This window comes from Aotus nancymaae, unplaced genomic scaffold (genome assembly GCF_030222135.1).
Source record: "Aotus nancymaae isolate 86718 unplaced genomic scaffold, 86718_ANA_hifiasm-v0.15.2.pri h1tg000049l, whole genome shotgun sequence".
Classification (NCBI taxonomy): Eukaryota; Metazoa; Chordata; class Mammalia; order Primates; family Aotidae; genus Aotus; species Aotus nancymaae.
In genome coordinates this window covers 29,044,885-29,057,054 of record NW_026988463.1, presented here as the reverse complement: position 1 = coordinate 29,057,054, position 12,170 = coordinate 29,044,885, and the positions used below count along the sequence as shown (strand labels likewise).

The 12,170-nt window shown below is 39.2% G+C and overlaps 1 pseudogene; it reads left to right on the top strand.

The window, feature by feature from the left end:
* The first annotated feature begins 6,699 nt into the window (after nucleotides 1–6,699).
* Nucleotides 6,700–7,477, top strand: LOC135269071 (RNA-binding protein 4-like; annotated as a pseudogene).
* Nucleotides 7,478–12,170: the final 4,693 nt, after the last annotated feature.

Genomic DNA, 12,170 nt, shown 5'->3' with positions numbered 1-12,170 from the left:
CATATTTTAATACTGGCTTTATATTTTTTAAATAACTACTACCTACTGCAAAAGAGTTTATCTGTTAAATTATCTTTTTTTTTTTTTAATCTCCAATGAGAATTTTGAGGATATTGGTACTAAGTCCAGAGGAAAAATTAATGGTTTTCACAGAAAACAGTTAAAAAAATTAAGGATACTTTAATTTGAATTTTAAATAAATAATAATTATTGATCCAAGATGGCCAGTTAGGAGCAGCTCAGGAATGCAGCTCCCAGTGAAAGCGCAGAGGGTGAGTGGACACCACATTTCCAGATGAATATTTATTGCCCACAGACCAGGAGATTCCCAGGCGGAGGAGCCCCTCGGGTCACCAGTGTGGCTGTTTTGACCAGAGCGGCTTTTTTGCCAGCAACCTGGAATGGCGGCGTGGTGGTTCCCAGTGCAGACTAAACAGAACTGTGTCCCCATTTATCCAGCAAGGGGAGCTGAAACAGGGAGCCAGGCCAGGAGATTCTTGGGCAAAAAAGTGCCACGAATCTCAGAGCTGTGGTTTCTGCCAGCGCAGTGGGTCGCCAAACAGGAAATCACACAGATCCCAGTGCCTTTTTTAACAGGTGACCAGGACACCTGTGAGAGAGCTGACCACTCAGTTAAAAAACAAAAGGCTCTGAGGCAGGAAGCCAGGTGATCAGGCCCAGCTGGTCCCACCCCCACAAAAACAAAAACAAAAACAAAAAAAACAGCAATTGGAAATGCTCTGGGTTGAGACTTTCACAGAAAGCACAGCTGAACCCGGGACAGTCCAGCTCTGTGGCAGAGGGGCATCCACTATTACTGAGGCACTCCAACACTATGAAGGCAGCCCACCATTGCTGAGGCAACCCGCCATTACAGAGAGAGTCCATCATTACAGAGGCAGGCCACCATTGCCAAGGCAGTTCTAACTACACCCATATAAACAGGAATGCAGGGAAGTTCACACGGGAGCTGGGCAGAGCCCACAGCAGCTCAGTGAAGCCTCTGCAGGCAGAGAGTGACTAGGCTGCTTCCTTGTGGGCAGGGCAGCCCTGAAGAAAAAAAAAGGCAGCAGCACAGTGGAAACTCATAAAGCCCTAACTCCCTGGGACAGAACACCTGGGAAAAAAAAGGGGTTTATGAGTTCTGCTGCTGCAGACTTAAACTTACCTGCCCAGCAGCTCAGAATGAAGAACAGAGCTCACAGCTCAGCACTTGAGCTACTATAAAGGAGAGACTGTTTCCTCAAGCAGCTCCCTGACCCCCATATATCCAGAATCACCTCATAAAGGAGAGCTCAGAGTGACATTTGGCAGATATCCTTCTAGGATAAAGCAGAAGAAGAAACTGGTAGCAACTTTTACTGCTCAGCAGCTGCTGCAAGTGATCCCCAGGCAGGCAGGGCCTGGAGTGGACCTCAGCAGTCCTACAGCAGAAAGGCCAGACAGTTAAAAGGAAAACTAAGAAACAGAAATAACAACATCATCAACAAACAGGATGTCCACTCAGAGACCCAATCAGAAAGTCAGCAACTACAAAGTCAACAGGTGGATAAATCCACAAAGATGGGAAGAAACCAGTGCAAAAAGGATGAAAACACCTGAAACCAGAACACCTCTCCTCCTCCAAGGGATCACAACTCCTCACCAGTAAGGGAACAAGACTGGATGGAGAATAAGTGTGATGAAATGACAGAATCAGGCTTCAGAAGGTGGGTAATAAGAAACTTCCGTGAGCTAAAAGAACATGTTCTAACCCAATTCAAAGAAACTAAGAACGTTGAAAAAAGATTTGATGAAATGCTAACAAGAATGGACAACTTAGAGAGAAATATAAGTCAATTGATGTGAAACACAATTGTGAAAACACAACACGAGAACTTCGTGAAACATGCACAAGTTTTAACAGCCAAATTGACCAAGCAGAAGAAAGGATATCAGAGGTCGAAGATCAACTCAATGAAATAAAACGAGAAGGCAAGATTAGAGAAAACAGGGTAAAAAGGAATGAACAAAGTCAACAGGAAATATGGGACTATGTGGAAAGACCTAATCTACGTTTGATAGGTGTACCTGAATGTGACAGAGGGAATGAATCCAAGCTGGAAAATACTCTTCAGGATATTATCCAGGAAAACTTCCCCAACCTAGGAAGGCAGGACAATATTCAAGTCCAGGAAATACAGAGAACACCACAAAGATATTCCTCAAGAAGAGCAACCCCAAGGCACATAATCGTCAGATTCACTAAGGTTGAAATGAAGGAGAAAATGCTAAGGGCAGCCAGAGAGAAAGGTCGGGTTACCCACAAAGGGAAGCCCATCAGACTCACAGGAGATCTCTCAGCAGAAACCGTACAAGCCAGAAGAGATTGGGGGCCAATATTCAACATCCTTAAAGAAAAGAACTTTCAACCCAATTTCATATTCAGCCAAACTAAGCTTCATAAGTGAAGGAAAAATAAAATCCTTTGTGAACAAGCAAGTACTGAGAGATTTCATCACCACCAGACCTGCTTTACAAGGGCTCCTGAAAGAGGCACTACACATAGAAAAGAACAACCAGTACCAGCCACTCCAAAAACATACCAAATGGTAAAGAGCATCAACACAATGAAGACTCTGCATCAACAAATGGGCAAAACAGCCGGCTAGCATCAAAATGGCAGTATTAAATTCACACATAACAATATTAACCCTAAACATAAATGGATTAAATGCCCCAATCAAAAGACACAGACTGGCAAATTGGATAAAAAGCCAAAACCCATCAGTGTGCTGTATCCAGGAAACCCATATCACATGCAAGGATACACAAAGGCTCAAAATAAAGAGATGGAGGAAGATTTAACAAGCAAATGGAGAGCAAAAAAAGCAGGAGTTCCAATTCTCATCTCTGATAAAATAGACTTTAAAGCAACAAAGATCAAAAGAGACAAAGAAGGACATTACATAATGGTATAAGGATCAATGCAACAAGAAGAGCTAATGATCCTAAATATATATGTACCTAATACAGGAGCACCCAGATACATAAGGCAAGTAAATTCTTAATGACTTACAAACAGACTTAGACTCCCAGACAATAATAGTGGGAGACGTTAACACACCATTGTCAATATTAGACAGATCAACGAGACAGAAAATTAACAAGGATATCCAGGACTTGAACTCAGACCTCAACCAAGCAAACCTAATAGACATTTACAGAACTCTCCACCTCAAAGCCACAGAATATACGTTCTTCTCAGCACCACATCACACCTACTCTAAAATCGACCACATAATTGGAAGTAAATCACTCCTCAGCAAATGCAAAAGAATGGAAACCATAACAAACAGTCTCTCAGACAACAGTGCAATCAAGTTAGAACTCAGAATTCAGAAACCAACCCAGAAACGCACAGCTTCATGGAAACTGAACCTTTCTCTTGAATGTTGACCGGATAAACAATGAAATGAAGGCAGAAATAAAGATGTTCTTTGAAACCAACGAGAATGAAAATACCACATACCAGAATCTCTCGGACACATTTAAAGCAGTCTCTAGAGGAAAATATGTAGCAATAAGTGCCCACATGAGAAGCAAGGAGAGATCTAAAATTGACACCCTATCATCAAAATTGAAAGAGCTAGAGGATCAAGATCAAAAAAACTCAAAAGCTAGCAGAAGACAAGAAATAACTAATATCAGAGCAGAACTGAAGGAGATAGAGACACAAAAAACCCTTCAAAAATTCAATAAATCCAGGAGCTGGTTTTTTGAAAAGATCAACAAAATAGACAGACCACTAGCCAGATTAATAAAAAAGAAAAGAGAGAATAACCAAATAGATGCAATAAAAAATGATAAAGGGGATATCACCACAGATTCCACAGAAATACAAACCATCATCAGAGATTATTACAAACAACTCTATGCACATAAACTAGAAATCCTGGGAGAAATGGATAAATTCCTGGACAGTTGCCTCCTCACAAGCCTAAACCAGGAAGAAGTCAAAACCCTGAATAGACCAATAACAAGGTCTGAAGTTGAGGCAGCAATTAAGAGCCTACCACCCAAAAAAAGCCCAGGTCCAGATGGGTTCACAGCCGAATTCTACCAGACATACAAAGAGGAGCTGGTACCATTCATTCTGAAACTATTCCAAACAATCCAAAAAGAGAGAATCCTTCCCAAATCACTTTATGAGACCACCATCATCCTGATACCAAAACCCGGCAGAGAATCAGCATGAAAAGAAAACTCCAGGCCAATATCCATGATGAACATAGATGCAAAAATCTTCAATAAAATACTGGCAAACCAATTGCAACAGCACATCAAAAAGCTTATCCACTGTGATCAAGTTGGCTGCATCCCAAGGATGCAAGGCTGGCTCAACATATGCAAGTTTATAAATGTAATTCACCACATAAACAGAACCAAAGAGAAAAACCACATGATTATCTCAATTGATACAGAGAAGGCCTTTGACAAAAATCAACAATGCTTTATGCTAAAAACCCTCAATAAACTAGGTATTGATGGAAAGTATCTCAAAATATTAAAAGCTATATACAACAAACCAACAGCCAAAATCATACTGAATGGGCAAAAAAAAACCTGAAAGCATTCCCTTTGAAATAGGCACTAGATAAGGTTGCCCTCTCTCACCACTCCTATTCAATATAGTAATGGAAGTGCTAGCCAGATCCACCAGGAAAGAAAAAGAAAAAAAGGCTATTCACATAGGAAAGGAGGAAGTCAAATTGTCTCTATTTGCAGATGACATGATTGCATATTTACAAGACCCCATGGTCTCAGCCCAAAATCTCCTGAAACTGATAAGCAACTTCAGCAAAATCTCAGGATACAAAATCAATGTGCAAAAATCACAAGCATTCCTATACACCAATAACAGACTTAAAGAGAGCCAAATCAAGAATGAACTGCCATTCACAATTGCGACAAAGAGAATAAAATACCTAGGAATACAACTAACAAGGAACGTAAAGGACCTCTTCAAGGAGAACTACAAACCACTGCTCAATGAAATAAGAGAGGACACAAACAGATGGAGAAACATTCCATGTTCATGGTTAGGAAGAATCAATATCGTGAAAATGGCAATAGTGCCCAAAGTAATTTATAGATTCAACGCTATCCCCATCAAGCTACCAATGACCTTCTTCACAGAACTGGAAAAAAACACCTTAAACTTCATATGGAAACAAAAGAGAGCCTGCATAGCCAAGTCAATTCTAAGCAAAAAGAACAAAGTGGGAGGCATCACACTACCGGACTTCAAACTATACTACAAGGCTACAGTAATCAAAACAGCATGGTACTGGTACCAAAACAAAGATATAGACCAATGGAACAGAACAGAGGCCTCGGAGGCAACACCACACATCTACAATCATCTGATCTTTGACAAATCTGACAAAAACAAGCAATGGGGAAAGGTTTCTCTGTTTAATAAATGGTGTTGGGAAAACTGGTTAGCCATGTGCAGAAAACTGAAACTGGACCCCTTCCTGACACCTTACACTAAAATTAACTCCAGATGGATTAAAGACTTAAACATAAGACCTAACACCATCAAACCCTAGAAGAAAACCTAGACAAAGCCATTCTGGACATAGGTGTAGGCAAGGACTTCATGACCAAAACACCAAAAGCATTGGCAACAAAAGCCAAAATAGACAAATGGGACCTAACCAAACTCCACAGCTTCTGCACTGCAAAAGAAACAGTCATTAGAGTAAATTGGCAACCAATGGAATGGGAAAATAATTTTGCAATCTACCCATCTGACAAAGGGCTGATATCCAGAATCTAAAAAGAACTAAAACAGATTTAGAAGAAAAAAACAAATAAGCCTGTCCAAAAGTGGGCAAAGGCTATGAACAGCCACTTTACAAAAGAAGACACGTATGAGGCCAACAAACTTATGACAAAATGCTCACCATCACTGGTCATTAGAGAAATGCAAATCAAAACTACATTGAGATACCATCTCATGCCAGTTAGAATGGCGATTATTAAAAAATCTGGAGACAACTGATGCTGGAGAGGATGTGGAGAAATAGGAACACTTTTGCACTGTTCCTGGGAGTGTAAATTAGTTCAACCATTGTGGAAGACAGTGTGGCGATTCCTCAAGGACCTAGAAATAGAAATTCCATTTGACCCAGCAAACCCATCACTGGGTATATATCCAAAGGATTATAAATTGTTCTACTATAAGGACATATGCACACGAATGTTCACTGCAGCACAGTTTACAATGGCAAAGACCTGGAACCAACCCAAATGCCGATCAATGATAGACTGGACAGGGAAAATGTGGCACATATACACCATGGAATATTATGCAGCCATCAAAAACGATTTGTGTCCTTTGTAGGGACATGGATGAACCTGGAAACCATCATTCTCAGCAAACTGATGCAAGAACAGAAAATTAAACACAGCATATTCTCACTCATAGGTGGGTGTTGAACAATAAGAACACATGGACACATGGAGTGGAGCATCACACACTGGGGTCTGTCAGGGGGAATCAGGGGAGGGACAGTGGGGGGGGAGTTGGGGAGTGATAGCATAGGGAGAAATGCCAGATATAGGTGAAGAGGAAGGCAGCAAATCAAACTGCCATGTATGTACCTATGCAACAATCTTGCATGTTATTCACATGTACCCCAAAACCTAAAATGCAATTAAAAAAAAGATTATGTCTTCGTCCATGCTCATGGAACGGGCAAAGGATGCAGTGGAGGGCATCAGGGTCCTTGGTAACACACAATTTCAAGGCAAACATATACACATCCAGTTGTCCCACCACCTGGCTCAGCACTGCATGTAGGATAAGACCAGAGTGGCTGCTATCGGTGCAGAAAAGAGAAGCACTCATGCAGGAAAGAGAAGTACTGGTCCAAACAGTGTCCAATAGATCATTGAGGCCATGTGGCAGACTTCACTGAGCAATATAATGAGCAATATGGAACAGTGTGTAGTAAGTCTTACACCATGATCTATGCAGATTCCTTGTATTACAACAACACATACAGAGCATTCGATGCCTACTACAAGTGCTGCCATGTTGCCCTGTCCTATGAGGCAATGGTGACTGCAGCTGCATCCATGTATAATTATGCAGAGTAGACCCTGTCTCATACTGGGTCATGTCAAACACAAGTCCAGAATACAGTCATGGCCAGTCACCTCTCCTCCACCTCTCTTGATCCCTATGACAGACACCCATTTCCAACCTCAGGGGCTGCTACCTCCACTGCTGCTGTTATGTCAGCTTCCACATCATACTACTGTCAGGATCAGAGCCCTCTGAAATGTGCTACAGCCCCAGTGCCCACTACTGGAGAGGGCTACAGTTATGGGCATGATAGTGAGCTATCACAAGCTTCAGCAGCTGTACAGAATTCTGTTTGACATGACCCAGTATGAGCATGATCAGTATACCAATTGGGTGTGATGTTCAGCCTTTTAAAGCTTGACGTGGGCTGTGTGTGAGCTGAAATTCTGAGTTGTGGTATTGCATGAGAATACATCCTTTGTAATACCCCAGCTCCGGGACATTCTTAACTCCATGTATTCAGTCCCTCAGGAACTGTTGACCTTAATTTGCATTGCTAAGTTCAGACTTATCTTCCTTTCCTTTCTCTTTCCTTTCCCTTTTCTTTTCCTTCTCCTTCCCCTTTCCCCATTCCCCTTCCCTCCTTCTTCCCTCCCTCCCTTCCTTCCTCTGTTTCCTTCTCTCCCATCCTCTCCCCTCCCCTCTCCTACCTATATTCCTGTTCCTATGTCCTTCAATACCTCTGTAGCTTCCCATTCATGTTCTATTCTCCTATTGTGTGATGAAACTGTGGTACACGCCTTATTCTGTGCAGAAACTGTAGTGAGGGATGTGCTGTCTCTTTCCTGCCTCCTGCCTCCTGCCTCCTGCAGCTGTTGGATTTGGGAATTACTTTAGTGAGACTCTCACTGACCCTGGATCTCTTTTTTGTTCAAAGGCAACACCTGTAGAGTTGGATTATTTTTCCAGTAAATAATTTTTCAAATCAAAGCAATAGTAATAGGGAAAAGATCCATCATATACAAAGGTTTAACAGTAAAATTAATGGTAATTTCTTACTAAAAACCATAGAGTCATGAGACAGCAGGATGACATATTTAAAGAGGTGAAAATTCAAAATGGAAACAAATAAGTCTATTTTCAGCAAACTGTTCTTCAAAGATAAAAGTGATATCAAGATATTTCTATTTTGAACAAATACATAGGGTTTGTTACAAATAGATATTCCCTGATACACATGATAAAGGCTACCTTTTTGGCTGAAATAAAAGGATACACTATAAAATAACAAGGCCATATAAAAAATAACACCAGTAAAAGTAAACATATGGAGAAATATAAATGCCATTATTAAAATGTTTTTATTACATTACATTTTATTTTTTTAAATTCCTTGCATATGATTCAGAAGACTAATGCAGAAAAGTAGTTATAAATCTCTATTAATTTCAGGCAATGCATAATTATATAAGCTGGAATTAGCTGGAAATACAAAAGTTGTAGAAACAAATTTGTATGGACACAATTGTTTTAATTAGTCCAAATTTAAAATGGTATTAACTCATATACAAATTCATGAGATTAGTTATAAATCCTTAATCGTTAAAACTAAAAAAAGTAAAAAAAAAAAAAAAAAAGACTAAAAGAGAATATAAACTGTAGACCAAAAAAAATCAATAGAATAAAAATCTCAACAATAAATAAACTAGATTTTAAAAAGATATATGACAAAATATAAATAGCAAAATAGTAGAATTCCATCTTTTGTAAATACTTTAAATAGAAATAAAACTGTACAGTTACAGTGCAAACAGTGGAAAATTATTTAAAAAAAGAAATATAATCCAGCTTTATGTTATCTGCAAGAAACTCTCATTAGTGCTTCTCCGTAAGTCGTAAGTGAAGGAATTCCTAAAGATACTTTAGACAAAGAGTAACCAACAGAGCTGGGGTGGGAAAGTAAATATTGAGATGAAAATCTTACAAGAGACAAAGGAGGACATCATATGTTGAAGAATTGTAAACATACCAATATGACATAAAAATTGTAATTGTATCTACACCAAACAAAGATCCCAAAATATGAAACAAAAAGACAGTTAATGACAGAAGAAAATTATACAGATTTGTTGACATAACAATAAGAAATAGATCTACCAATCAAATACAAAAACTCTTTACATTACTTGCAAAAGAAATTAATTTAGTTTTCAGATTCTGAGTTGGTTTTCAAAAATTAATTTAGCAATCTTATTATATGAAATGGTTGTTTTTGGAAAGATATATATATTTTAAAATTATACTTTGAGTTCTGAGATACATGTGCAGAACATGCATGTTTCTTTCATAGGCATGCATATGCCACGGTGGTTTGTTACACCCATCAATCCAACATCTAGTTTTTTTTAAAAATTTTACTTTAGGTGCATACTATATCCGGCATTTCTCCCCATGTTATTCCTCACCACCCTCTGCTGTCCCTACCGTAGCCCCCACAACTTCCCCCAGTGTGTGATGCTCCTCTTTGAGTCCATGTGTTCTCTTTGTTCAACACCCACCTGTGAGTGAGAACATGTGGTGATTGGTTTTCTGTTCTTGTGTCACCCTGCTGAGAATGACAGTTTCCAGATTCATCCAAGTCCTTATAAAGGACACGAACTCATCGTTTTTTATGGCTGCATAGCATTCATTTCTGTATATGTACCACATTTTCTTTGTCCAATCTATCATCAATGCACATTTGGGTTGGTTACAGGTTTCTGCTATTGTACACAAGGCTGAGAAAACATATGTGTGGATGTGTCTTTATAGTAGAACAATTTATAGTTCTTTGGGTATATACACAGTAATGGGATTGCTGGGTCAAATGAAATTTCTATTTCTAGATCCTTGAGAAATCACCACACTGTCGACCACAATGGTTGAACTAATTTACACTCCCACCAACTGTGTAAGAGTTTTCCTATTTCTCCACATCCTCTGCAGCATCTGTTGTCTCCAGATTTTTTAATGATCATGATTCTAACTGGCATGAGGTGGTATTTCAACTTGGTTTTGAGTTGCATTTCTCTAATGACCAGTGATGATGAGCATTTTTTCATGTTTGTTGGCCTCATAGATGCCTTCTTTTTAAAATCGTCTGTTCATATCCTTCACCCACTTTTGAATGGGGTTGTTTTTTTCTTGTAAATCTGTTTTAGTTCTTTGTAGATTCTGGATATTAGCCCTTTGTCAGATGGGTAGACTGCAAAATTTTTTTCCCATTCTGTTGGTTGCCAGTTTGTTCTAACAGTGATTTCCTTTGTTGTACAGAAGCTCTGAACTTTAATTAGATCCCATTTGTCTATCTTGGGTTTTGTTGCTATTGCTTTTGGTGTTTCAGTGATGAAGTCCTTGCCTATGCCTATGGCCTGGATGGTTTTCCCCAAGTTTTCTTCTAGTGTTTTTGTGGTGTTAGGTTTTATGTTTAAATCTTTAATCCATCTGTAGTTCATTTTAGTATAAGGAGACAGGAGGGGTCCAGCATCTGCTTTCTGCACACTGCTAGCCTGTTTTCCCAACAATACTTATTAAACATGGAGTCCTTTCCCCATTGCTTATTTTTGTCAGGTTTGTCAAAGATCAGACAGTTGTAGATGTGTGGTATTGCTTCTGAGGCCTCTGTTCTGTTGCATTGGCCTATGTCTGTTTTGATACCAGTATCATGCTGTTTGGATTACTGTAGCCTTGTAGTATAGTTTAAAGTCCAACATCCTGATTCCACCAGCTTTGTTCTTTTTGCTTAGGATTGCCTTGGCTATGCAGGCTCTCTTGTGATTCCATATGAAGTTTAAAGTGTCTTTTTTTTTTGAGTTCTGTGAAGGTCATTGGTAGATTGATGGGGATAGCATTGAATCTATAAATTACTTTGGGCAGTGTGGACATTTTCCTGATATTGATTCTTCCAAACCATGAGCATAGAATGTTTTTCCATCTATTTCTGTCCTCTCTTATTTCCTTGAGCAGTGGTTTGTAGTTCTCCTTGAAGAAGTCCTTTACATCCTTTGTTAGTTGTATTCCTAGGTATTTTGTTCTCTTTGTAGCAATTGTGAATGGGAGTTCACTCTTGATTTGGCTCTGTTTGTCTGTTATTGGTATATAGGAATAGACTCAACTTTGAGTCTATTCCTATATACCAATAACAGACAAAATCAGTTGTGATTTCTGCACATTGATTTTGTATCCTAAGACTCTGCTGAAGTTACTTATCAGTTTGAGAATATTTGGGGCTGAGAAGATAGAGTCTTCTAGATAAACAATCAGAACATCTGCAAATAGAGACAATTTGACTTCCTCCTTTCCTAATTGAATATCTTTTATTTCCTTTTTTTCTCTGATTACTCTGGCTAGAACTTGCAATACTATATTGAATAGGAGTGGTGAGAGAGAGCATCCTTGTCTAGTGCCAGATTTCAAAGGGAATGCTTCCAGTTTTTGCCCATTCAACATGATACTGGCCATGGGTTTGTCATAAATAGCTTATATTATTTTGAGATACATTCCGTCAATACCGTTTATTGAGAGTTTTTAGCATGAAGTCCTATTGAATTTCGTTGAAGGCCTTCTCTGCATCTATTGAGATAATCATGTGGTTTTTGTCTTTGGTTCTGTTTATGTGATCGATTCCGTTTCTGGACTTGCATATGTTGAACCAGCCTTGCATCCCCGGAATGAAGCCTACTTGATCGTGATAGATAAGCTATTTGATGTGCTGTTGCAATCAGTTTGCCTGTATTTTATTGAAGATTTTTGCGTTAATGTTCATCATGGATATTGGCCTTAAGTTTTCTTTTTTATTTGAGTTTCTGCCTGGTGTTGGTATCAGAATGATGTTGTTCTCATAAAATGAGCTAGGGAGGATTCCACCCTTTTGTATTGTTTGATACAGTTTCAGAAGTTACAGAACCACATCCTCTTTGTACGTCTGGTAGAATTCAGCTGTGAATCCATCTGGACCTGGACTTTTTTCGGTTGGTAGGCTATTGATTGCTGCCTCAACTTCAGCCCTTGATATTGGTCTATGCAGTGTTTCAACTTACTCTTAGTCTTGGTA